This window comes from Colobus angolensis, unplaced genomic scaffold (assembly GCF_000951035.1).
Source record: "Colobus angolensis palliatus isolate OR3802 unplaced genomic scaffold, Cang.pa_1.0 Scaffold58, whole genome shotgun sequence".
In the NCBI taxonomy this organism is placed as follows: Eukaryota; Metazoa; Chordata; class Mammalia; order Primates; family Cercopithecidae; genus Colobus; species Colobus angolensis.
The window spans coordinates 5,541,376-5,553,259 of NW_012119376.1; the positions used below are offsets into that span (position 1 = coordinate 5,541,376).

General features: G+C 38.5%; 1 pseudogene; it reads right to left on the bottom strand.

Moving 5' to 3' along the window:
• Positions 1 to 3,837: 3,837 nt before the first annotated feature.
• On the bottom strand, positions 3,838 to 9,469 carry LOC105526238 (annotated as a pseudogene).
• Between the last annotated feature and the right edge of the window lie 2,415 nt (positions 9,470 to 11,884).

The following is an 11,884-nucleotide window of genomic DNA, read 5'->3' on the forward strand; positions in this document are numbered from 1 at the left end:
GAAATGCAAATTAAAACCACAATGAAATACACTGCACATCTACTGGAATGGCTATAATCCAACAGACTGATAATACCAAGCATTGATGAGGATGTGGAAAAACAGAAACCCTCATCGATTGCTGATGGGAAACTAAATGGCATAGATGCTTCAGAAAATAGTTTGATAGTTTCTTAAATAGTTAATCACACTTACCATATGCTACGATTTAAGTGTGTTGTCTAGAATTCAAATTTGGTCCCCAGTGTGGTAGTGCTGGGAGGTGGGGTCTTTAAGAGGTGATTAGGTCATTAAGAAGGATTAATACAGCCAGGCACGGTGACTCGTGCCTGTAATCCCAGCACTTTGGGAGGCTGAGGCAGGAGAATCGCTTGAACCAGGAAGTCAGAGGTTGCATTTAGCTAAGATCGTGCCACTGCACTCCAGCCTGGCAACAGAATGAGGCTCCGTCTCGAAAAAAAAAAAAAGAATTAATACAACTCTTACAAGACTAGATTAATTCTCAAGGGACTGAGTGAATTTGAGGGACAGGATTAGTAACCACAAGAGCAGGTTAATATAAAGTGAGTCTGTCCCTACTGTTTTTTCCCATTTACATATGCCCACTTATCCTTCCTCTTCTCCATCATGTTCGAATGCAGCACATGGCCCTCATCTAAACCTGATCAGATGTGGCCACCCAATTTTGGATTTCCCAGCTTCAAAAACATTAGCCAAAATAAATCTCTTGTTGTTTTGAGAAATCGCCCAGTCTCAGATATTCTGTTATAGCAACCGAAAATAAACTGACACCATATAATCTAGCAAATTTTACTCCTAGATACCTATCCAAGAGAATAGAAGGCATATGTCCACACAAATACTTATATGTGAGCATTCATAGTGGTACTATTAATAATAGACAAAAATTGGAAATAACATAAATGTTCATCATTTGGTGAACAGATAAAATATGGTGTATCTATACAATGAAATACTATACAGCAATAAAAATGAATAAACTTTTGATGTATCTACAATATGAATAAACTTAAAAAACATTACACCAAGTGAAAGAAGCCATGTACAAAAAATATATAGTGTAACACTTATATAAAATTTTTGAAAAAGATAAAACTATTGAGACAGAAAGCAGATATTGGTGGACTGAAACTTAATTTTGGAGTGGTGATTGACTACAAAAGGGACCAAGATATTAACAATTTTTTGATGACAGAAGTACTTTAAAACTGAATCGTTGGCTGGATGTGGTAGCTCACACATATAATCCCAGCACTCTGGGAGGCCAAGGTCAGTGGATCACCTGAGGTCAGGAGTTGGAGACCAGCCTGGCCAACGTGGTGAAATCCCACCTCAACTGAAAATACAACAATTAGCCAAGCATGGTGACACACACCTGTAATCCCAGCTGCTTGGGAGCCTGAGGCAGGAGAATCACTTGAACCTGTCTGGGAGGCAGAGGTTACATGCCACTGCACTCCAGCCTGGACAACAGAGTGAGACTCTGTCTCAAAAAAAAAAAAAACTGAATTTTTGTTATGGTTGTACAGTTTACAAAATTCCTAGAAATCATGAAGCCATACTTACAATGAGTAAACCTGTACAGTGAGTAAATGATGTATTAAATTGTATACTTCTATAAAGTTATGTATATACAGTCCGCTTTTGAGTAACATGGATTTGAGCTGCACTGATGCACTTGCACAAAGGTTACCTATAAAAGTTACACTGAGTGTGACTGCTCCTCCTGCCTCCCTTCCCACCTCCTCCACCTCTTCTGCCTCTGCCATCCCTGAGACAGCAAGACCAACCCCTCCTCTTCCTCCTCTTCCTCAGCCCATTCAATATGAAGACAACGAGAATAAAGACCTTTGTGATAATCCAGTTCTACTTAATGAATAGCAAATACGTTTTCTCTTCCTCAAGATTTTCTTAATAACATTTTCTTTTCTCTAGCTTACTTGATTGTAAGAATGCAATATATAATACATACAACATACAAATATTTGTTAATGTACTGTTTATGTTATCAGTAAGGTTTCCAATCAACAGTCAGCTATTAGTAGCTAAGTTCTGGGGAAATCAAAAGTTATACCCATATTTCTGACTGCACAGGAGCTTGGTGTCCCTAACCCCTACAGTGTTCAAGGGTCAAGTGTGTGTGTGTGTGTGTGTGTGTGTGTGTTCATCGTTTGTTAATGATCTTTTAGTTTTCACATTATCTCAAGGTAAATTTTAGAAATTCTACACCCTGCACTTCTAATTCTGTGTCTCAACCCCTTTCAAGGACTCATGACAATAGTCATCACTATAATCTTCCATTTCTCTACTGCTTGATCCACATCTTGCACTTTAAAGTTGAGGCATCTCCCTTGCATAAGAAAAAGGGGATTCACCTACTACCTGAAAGACAACTTGAGTATTAATATTTTTTCATGTATTTCTGATATTTGTAGGAAGGTATCATCTTAGCATAGATTTGAAAAGGTCTTTAAGAAGTATTACCTAATTTAATCTATAAACAACAGTGAGTTTAGTGAGTAACCGAGGTGGTATTAAAATTTGGGTCTATCTGACTATATACCTCTTGCTCTCAACCAGTGTCTTATACAGCACACTCCTCTTCCTCTTTTCGTGTTTTGCCATGATCTTACTTGTATTTTCCCACGTCAAAAGAAAGATGAGAGAGAAAATTTTTTATCTAGAAACCCACAAGGTTGTAGCCTCACTAATCTGCAAATAATAGGAAATACCCTGAACTTTTTTTTTCAAATAGTTTTTTAATAAATAATGTATTCAGGCCGGGCACGGTGGCTCACGTCTATAATCCCAGCACTTTGAGAGGCGGAGGCAGGCAGATCTTGAGATAAGGAGATGGAGACCATCCTGGCTAACACGATGAAACTCTATCTCTACTAAAAATACAAAAGATTAGCCTGGCATGGTGGCAGGCACCTGTAGTCTCAGGTACTCAAGAGGCTGAGGCAGGAGAATGGTGTGAACCCAGGAGGTGGAGGTTGCAGTGAGCAGAGATTGCACCACTGCACTTCAGCCTGAGCAACAAATAGCGCGAGACTCCATCTCAAAAAAAAATAAAAATATAAATATAAATAAATAATGTATTCAAAGATTTTGAGCCACTACATAAATAAGAATCCTACTCCTTAAGAAAAATATATAGATTTTGATAAGAGTTTAAATTCTGAGAGATTCAAGCCTAATGCCAAGCCTTTAGATTTCTACTGCTTCAATTCCAAAAAACTAGTGGATGGCAATTTTAGTGTACCAAACTCCACTGTGCTGTATGGTTTCTTTTCTCCTGAATCCGAAATCTTTATTCTGCTTCATTTACCGTTTCTTTGCTCCTTAATGGATCTTGCAATCCAGTTTCCAGATTTTTTTGTTTCCTTTAATAGGAAGCTTCACAACCATTTCCTGAGGACTTTTGCAGATGAAAACAAGCGGAGAACATGATTCTTGACTGATGTCTGGAAACTGCTCCTTAAATTGCCTCTGAAACAAGCAATTAGGTCCAGACAGCCCAAAAGACAACCTGATGGATAGTTACTGGGGAATTCCACATCTTTCCTATGAAGAAGATGATACCTAACCTGGAGTTCTGAGACTTCTTGAAGGCAGTAGGAGGTTTTGACTAGGACTGCTATCCAAAGTTGTCCTCGGTGGGAGATGTACCAGGATCTGCACTCCATCATTTTCTAATCCCTCTTAACAAGCTGAGAAACCCAGGGCTGATGTATAGAGAGACATGAGCCACTGTCAAACCTCCCTGAAAGTCTTGATCCTGGATTCACAAGAAGTACTGAAATGAGTTGAATTCTAGTCCCAATCCTGCTGAATGGAAAGCCTTCTTCTGTGAGGCTGCACCTGCATGGTCAACCCACTGGGGAGGGGACTGCTATGTGCTGAGATTTACCAGAACTCCCAAAGGCTCTTCAGGAGATATACAAAATGGGGTCAGTGTCTCGTTCAAGGTTTCCTTAGCAATGGCCTGTATTGTCTCATCTAGTCTGCTGTGATATTCTGCTAATGGATTTTCTTCTTCCAGGATCTTCCTGCTGTAAAGTCAATGGTGACCTTCTTAGAGAGTCGGGAGGTATGTCGAAGTTCTCTCAGCTCCTCTTCTTGCTTCTCATTTGATTTCCCACTCAAGTTTGGACAACCACTGGTTAGAGTCACTGGCAAAAAATCTGATCAGCATCAGTGACTAGGGTCCTTTGAAAACTAGCTCTATCCAACTCTAACAGCCTGTCTTTGTGCTTGATATCCTTCTCCAGACCAGACATAATTTGAAATTCTCGATGACATAGAAAGTCCTTGGCAGAGTTGTCCACCTTTCCAGAATTCTCTATCAATGACATAAGCTTCTTTAGCAGTTTCTGGCTCTCATTTGAGTCATGCTGCAAAATATCCTGTTCTTCGTGAGTACATGCCGTTGTGACACAGAATAAGCAAGGGCTGGCACCCTCTTGTTCACAAACAACAGGCCCACAGATCAGAGAGCTACTGATGAGCTTGTACTTCTGGCCCAGGCAATCACAAGGATGGCAACTGGGGAGCAGACTGCAAGCCTGTGGGTCCCCATCTTGTGTGTAAATTGACAAACTTTGTCTTCTTCTTAAAGGAGTTGCTGTTCTCTCATGCTTTGGGCAAATTAAAAGGTGTTTTACCTCCGCAGCTGTGTCAGGTTCAGCAAATACAGGAAATTCCTGTCTGTCTCTCCCTTTCCTCCTACCCAGCTTTAGCTGGTCCCTTGATTTCTGCCCATCTAAAGTTTCATCTTTTTGGAAGCACTGTGCATGATCTCCTTGCTGACATCCAGACCGAAAGTTTTCCCCAACTCCTGGGTGTACCATTACACCAGTGGCTCCTTGGATGCTGCTCCAGCCACTGTCATCTTTCCCGGACAGAACCAGCTGGGCTTAACACTAGTTTTTTGATATAATTGAGCGCAAATATACAGTTTTCTTGCTCCAGAGGCCAAATTTTAACCTGAATGAGTTAACGATTCAAGTAAATTTCTAAACACCACAAAATAAGCACAACCTCAGTGAGAATTTAAAAAGACTAGGCTAATATCTTACTAATTTATATAGTTGCAGTATTTTGTTATGTACAAATGAATTTCTCAGGAAAATTTTTTAATGTTTTATAAGAGTCTTGTGGAGTATCATTAGCCTTGTTTTACAGATGTCAGAAAAAATACATGGAAGTAAATGGTAGATTTGTTTCCCAATTTCAAATTCACTCTTCTTAAAATTAAATTGTTAAATTGGTTTAATGTTTACCTTTGAAAAGTTGGGTAAATAATAATGGTTCCTTCTCTACTGCAGTATGAAGAAGGTTGAAATATCCCCCTTCTGCACTTCAACTCTAGGTTTTGACAGCAGAGAAGCTGTTTATACTGGAACATCTGGCAAAATCTGTTTGTTGTTGCATATCCACAGTAGTGTGAGCAAGAGAGACCCAGTAGTATCTGGTCACTCCAAGCAGACTGTGTTGATCAAATGTTATTATCTTGATGTAGCTAACGTGGAAATGTAGCATAGTTACAAGCCCAAGAGGCTTTTTGGGAATGCCATTTATTTCCAAAAAAATGTTAAAGGCAAAATTTACCATTTTGTAAATTTTGTACATTTACAAATTTTGTACATTTTGTAATAAGAAATTGTACTGTAATTTCTTATTACAAACAAATACAGACCTGTATCAGTTAATGAAAGGGATGCATTCTAAAAATGCATCATCAGGCAATTTCATCATTGTGCAAACGTCAGAGTGTACTTACACAAACCTAGATGGTATAGCCTACTACGCAAGTGAGTATATGGTATAGCCTATTGCCCCAAGGCTACAAACCTATAAGGCATGTCACGGTACTGAATACTGAATCCTGTAGGCAACTGTAACATAATGGAAATACTTGTGTACTAAACATATGTAAGCATAAAATGGTACAGTAAAAATACAGTATTATGATCTTATGAGACCACAGTCACATATTCACACTTAGTGACCAAAATGTCATTATGCAGTGCATGCACTGCACAAGTCAACTCTTTCAATTGAGAAGAATACTTAGAAAATATAAAAATCTCCACTTGGCTATTGGACTGATTATTTGTTTGTTTATTCAAATGTTCTGGTCTTCTTTAGACACTGCCTATTAATATTTGAGTATTTCATAAGTATATACAATTTTATATCCTTTCTCCAGTTGTATGGCCAGTTTGTGCCTCACACAGACCTGTAAAATCCATTATTTCTTTTCATCCTTTCAACAGGAATGGCTATGACAGAATGCAGTCACTGAGATAGACTTTCCTATTAGATTAGGAAACTCAGGGTCAGAATATTAGTTATTTGCTCAAGTGCTTATATTTCTCTGAAGAGGCATAAATTAGTGAAGTCTTCACTTGACAGTTATAATTAAGGAATGATGTATTACTTAAGCTAGCAAATGATTATTCTATAAAATAAAAATCAAAGCAGGACATTGAATAATGAAGCTGAAAACCAGTTTGCCTTGCCATGGACATAATTTTAATTACTTGTTTTACTTATTTATCATTATTAATGGCTCTATTATTGGAGAGATTGAAATGTGCCAAATATTTACTATATATTTTACATGTATTATCTCACATGAGTTTATCCTTCCTATGAAAGAGTATGAAGATATGGTTATCCACATTCTAAATATGAGTTACCTAAGATTTTAACAGGGAGCTTTTTCAAAATCACATGACCAATAACATAATAAAATCAGGATTGCAAGTGTTTCCGATTCTGAAGAAATTACTTCTAGCCAGTAAGCAATAATATATCAAACACCAGAGTTCAAAACACCACACACCTATGTGCATCATCCACATACTTTTGTGCACATGTAGGCACACACATCTAAACAATATAGAAATGTCAATTGTTTGGTATGTGAAATGCCTTTTTTTTCCTTGATGTTTTATTCCCCAAGCAGGCATAGGTGCTTTAGAATTGTAATGGCTTCGCTCTAGGAGACCCATGATACAAGGGCCTGCAAAGACTCTAAAGGAGTTATTTCATTCCATAGGGACCATATTATGCATGTTATGAATGTTTAAGATAGAGTGCACAGTCTGTCATGTCAACTCTCATCTACTTCAATGACAGATTATTTTTCTTCCAGCACTGGTGGTTTGAATATATCAGCTACCAAGAAAGAGGACATTTTTCTTGGAGTTTAAACACACAAAAAAATCATGATAGAACCACAAAACAGAATTCAAGTAGCATTAAAACTCTGACTTAAACCCACAAAAGCAAAGAAATGTAACATCTAGCCAAACAATTCAATAAGCATCAGAGTCCTTAATTCACCCTGGATAGACAGTAGTAGTTACATACAACACACACAAACTTACATTTGTGGAGTATTATTATGTGCAGGATACTATGCTAAATGTTATACATGAATTATCTCATTTACTCTTCACCATAAGCTTGTGAGATAACAATGATGATTACTACTTTTTTCAGTATGAGAAAATTGAAGCTCAGAAAGGTAACACTGACTTGTTCAAGGGCACTCAGCTAGAAACAGACAGAGCTGGGGTTCCAACATAGGCTTCAGAAACTAAGCTCATAACTTCCACGTCTATGTACACATATAATGTATTTGCATTAAAGCAGAGAAACCAAATTTTAGCACTAGGGAAATTCAAATTTACATGAAGCAAACATCAAAATGTCCAGAAGTCAATTTGTATGACAAAATATTCAAAAGGTGATATTCATTCATGAAACATATTCAGGCTTCTAAAAAATCTTTGCTAGACTCTCGCTTCACTAAATGATGTCTTCAAATAACATTTGTCTATTCTTGCTTGAGGCTCTTGCTGAGATTAAAACAGTAGGGGGTGGGGGTGGAATGTTTTAAAAGGTTAAAGGAAGTATATTTTCTAGTATACTTTAACCTTTTTGAAAATGGAAAGCCATATTTGATCCATTTGTGTCCTAGATTTATGTTGGCAAACAACTCTCGTCACTTGAGCCAACTCTAACCAACCCATGCACCTTGAAATTAATCCTGAGATCATGCCCAGAGAACAGTGATTGATTAGCATTGTCTGTCATGGCAGGGGTGTGGCAGCATGCATGACCTGTATTTGACAGCCCTGCCCTAGACAAACAAATCCACCCCTCCTGAAATATACTCCAGAGAAATCTGTGTCTACAAGCAGGCAAAGTAGAAGGAAGGGAGGGAGGAAAGAGGGAAGAAAAGGAGAGAGGAAGAGAAAGGCAGGAGGGAAGGGAGGGAGAAAGGAAGGAAAGGAGAGAGGCAGAAAGGAAGAAAGGAGGAAAGAAGGTGGATAGAAGGAAGGAGGGCGGGAGGAAGGGGAGAGGGAAAGAAGGAGGACTTAGGACAACTGTCCTGATAATTGGTTAAAGGATAAAGGAGTAAATTTTGACCTGAAATGTCCAGACTGATGAACTCTATGGATAAAACTGACTTGGTAATGGTTGAACTTTGCACATATTTTGTTTTTGTATCACCTATCCATCAAGAATCTCCTTACTCTCCCACATAAGCAGCACACCCACCCTTGCCACCATAACTGGACTCAACTATTTCCCTGTCCATATTTCCCTTCTCCTTTCCCTCTCTGTTGCTATAGTTCCTTAGTTCACATCATGCCTCCTTGATGAATCCTGCCACAGGTGGCCTAGGGCAAGATCTTAAAGATTGTCTCTCAAGTGACCCCAAAAAGCTTCATTGTGGTGATTTTACCAGAATCCCCAAGGTGTCCTTAAAGCTCTACAGATGAGGACACCAAAGGTCACCTAGCTGGTTGGTGACAAAACTGGTGATTTAAACTCAACTTTTCCACATTTCAGATGTGCCTGACTATCACCTCCTAACCTGCCCAATATAATCCTTTTCTAGCAACTGGAATATTGCACTTTATTCTCTAACCTATCCCTTTACTGTCTCTTTCTCTTTATTCACTGGCCTTTACATGTGAATAGACTGTCTCTCCGGTGAGCCTGGGAAAGCTCCATGGGCTGAATTCTTGGAGAAGCAGTGTGAGTTGGGGAAGAAAAGCAAAGTTAGCCATCAGAAGACTGGGCCTCCACTTCTGGCTCTACAACATTCTAGCAAGGTAACCCCGGTTAAGTCATCTCTCTGAAACTGAGTTTCCTCATCCATAAAGTGGGGTGAATAATTACCTCTTCTATTGCCCAAGGTTGTTCTAAGGACCAGTAAGGCGTTGTGTTTGCAAGCAGTTGGTAATTTATTAAATACTATATGCCTGGAGGCACTGTTACATTCCTTTTATGCCCTGCTCAGCCTTAGTTTCACAGAAGGGGCAGATCTGGCCTCCTGGACTTTTGTACTTCAGCCTCACAAATGCTATTCCCTGAACAGACGTTACCCCTGAACAGACTGGGCTTTCCCTCCGGATCCCATTTCCACTTTCTCACTCCACAAAACTCTGCACAATATAAATATGACCACTGATATAATATTGGTGAGGCATTTATTTTGTTTTCTAGCCTTTGTCAATGTTGACATTCATAAAGAAGAAGGATTGTTTTAATACTGACTTAATACTGTGTGGCATATGATGAAACAGCACTGCTGCCGTTTATAACTTCATTCTGAAGAAAATGTAGTCCCGTACCTGCCAACATCTGAAAGCTATAAATAGTGAGAAAAATCGAGAAGCCTAAAAACTCCATTGAAATGTATTGGATTTGGAGAGTTTCTTGGATGGCCAGAGTGGAAAAATATTTTGCTAAAAAATAGGGAGTGTTGCTCCGACTGGCATACAGGCAGACGGTTTAGTTAGTATTTACCCAGCCTGTGGCAAGGGAACACTCGGCTGTTTATTTCAGTGGAGGGGATGTTGGTAGACGCTGTTTGTCTAGTCAGAAATGCCCTTTGAGACTGCAAGGCTACCTGTGACCAATTTTCAACTAAATTTATCTTTGGACTTTGTGTAAGTAATCCAGCCTTCACCAAATCCATTTGGTCTTCTGTTTGACCATGTCACAGAATCCTTACTAAAAATCTCCCAGCTTAGGCCCACAATGATGGCTTCTGGTTATTCAGCCAAAGCTGAATTTGAGACTGAAATGTGATCTCTGGATAAGTAGACGGAGTTTTGTTTAATGTAGGAAATAGCTATCACTTATTAAATAAAATAGACTGATATTTAACCACTCATTTTCAAACCTCTTTGCCCCTTGCTCCATGGAAGAATAAATAACACATACTATTATTGACCATTGATCATGGTAACTAGCTTCATTTCATGAAAGCAATTTATGTTTTACTTTATTTCTTACTTGAAAGTGCAGCTAAGGTTTTTAATAACTACTTTCATTGCCATTCTGACACTGATATGGTGAACGCTTGAAAAATGTATTATTTTTCAGTTTCAAGCACTACAAGTGTATGTTCTTTTGACAAAACCCAATAGTTTAAAGCACAGAATGACTGTAATAAAGGGCAAAAAATGTGTTTCCCAAATTGTGATTAAATAGCAATTACTCTTTGTTAATCAATTTTATTTATTTTCCTTGGCATTCATTTTCATGTGTAATCCCACGGTGTTTTGGGGGCATTATTATCAAACTGCTCAGATTGAAAGATAGCTCTTTTGAGCCTGACAAAATACTCAGGCAAAGACTATATCTCCACAACAGTTCACAAACATTTGAGTAGGGTAAAAATCAGGCATAAAGATTTGTGAAGCAGGGCTATGATTTTTTTTTTTTAACCTATTGTTTTTCTTGTATTCCCATTTATCTCCACATCCTTGTTTCTGCATAATTAACCATTTAATTTTCTCTAAAATCCCATGAACAGTCATTATTATCCCATTTTATAGATGATAGAATTCTAGCCAGGGGAAATAAGATCCTAGCGCAGGAAGTTGCATGGCCAGGATTTACCCCCACACCCTCCCGTGAGTCTGACTCCCATGCCTGGGCTCTTTCTGCTGGGCCTCAGAGTCTCACAAGGGCAGGAATCTGCAGCCCAGGCTTCCTGTCAAGTTGACAAATGTGTTAAATTCAAAGATAAAAGCCTCCATGTTAGGCTGTCAAGGGGTCAGTTCGCCTGAGCCTTAACATCCTCCTTAGCTCTATTCCCATACAGAAGCTCTTCTTGAGCTCGTTGCTGCAGCAACAGAATTCAAATGTAGCGGGGAGCCACCACTACAAAGATTTTTGACAGTGGGGCTGAAGCATATGTAGAATGGGCCCTGCTTCTGCAAGTCCCACGGAGCTCAGTGTAACTTACATGTGGTGGCACCACACCAGAGTATCAAGGCATCCTAATGAAGAGCTACTGTCTGGTGGAGAATGTGCAGAGAAACTACTCTTTGGGATTAATCCATGTAGAAGAATTGGCAATTCCACACAAAAAGAAGAAGCTACACAGTTCAAAAAAAAGAAATGTGGGGAACCCAGAATGAGAACAGCACTAAGACAGATGTTTTTATTTTCAATTTGCTGTCAATTTGTCTCCTATTACTTTTCTACTGAAAGCCTCATACTGTTAGTTTCAGTATTAAAAAAGAATAATCTTTAAACACTTAAGATTGTTTTTTCTAGACACTCATCATTGAAAGTTTTAAGATTATAACCCAATATCTCTTCAGCTACATCAAAAACAATAATTAATAATAATAATAAATAATGACTCTGCTATCCAAGAGTCATCCATTTATTTCTTTGCCTTAAATATCAATACCAAGAACCAAATCAAAGCCAAATATATTACCAGATGCCATTGTTGTCTAAGTCATGGAAACAGAAAGAAAGCAATGTGGAAATCTACAAAGAGAAGAGAAAAAGAAAGTGAAGAAGTGAGTAC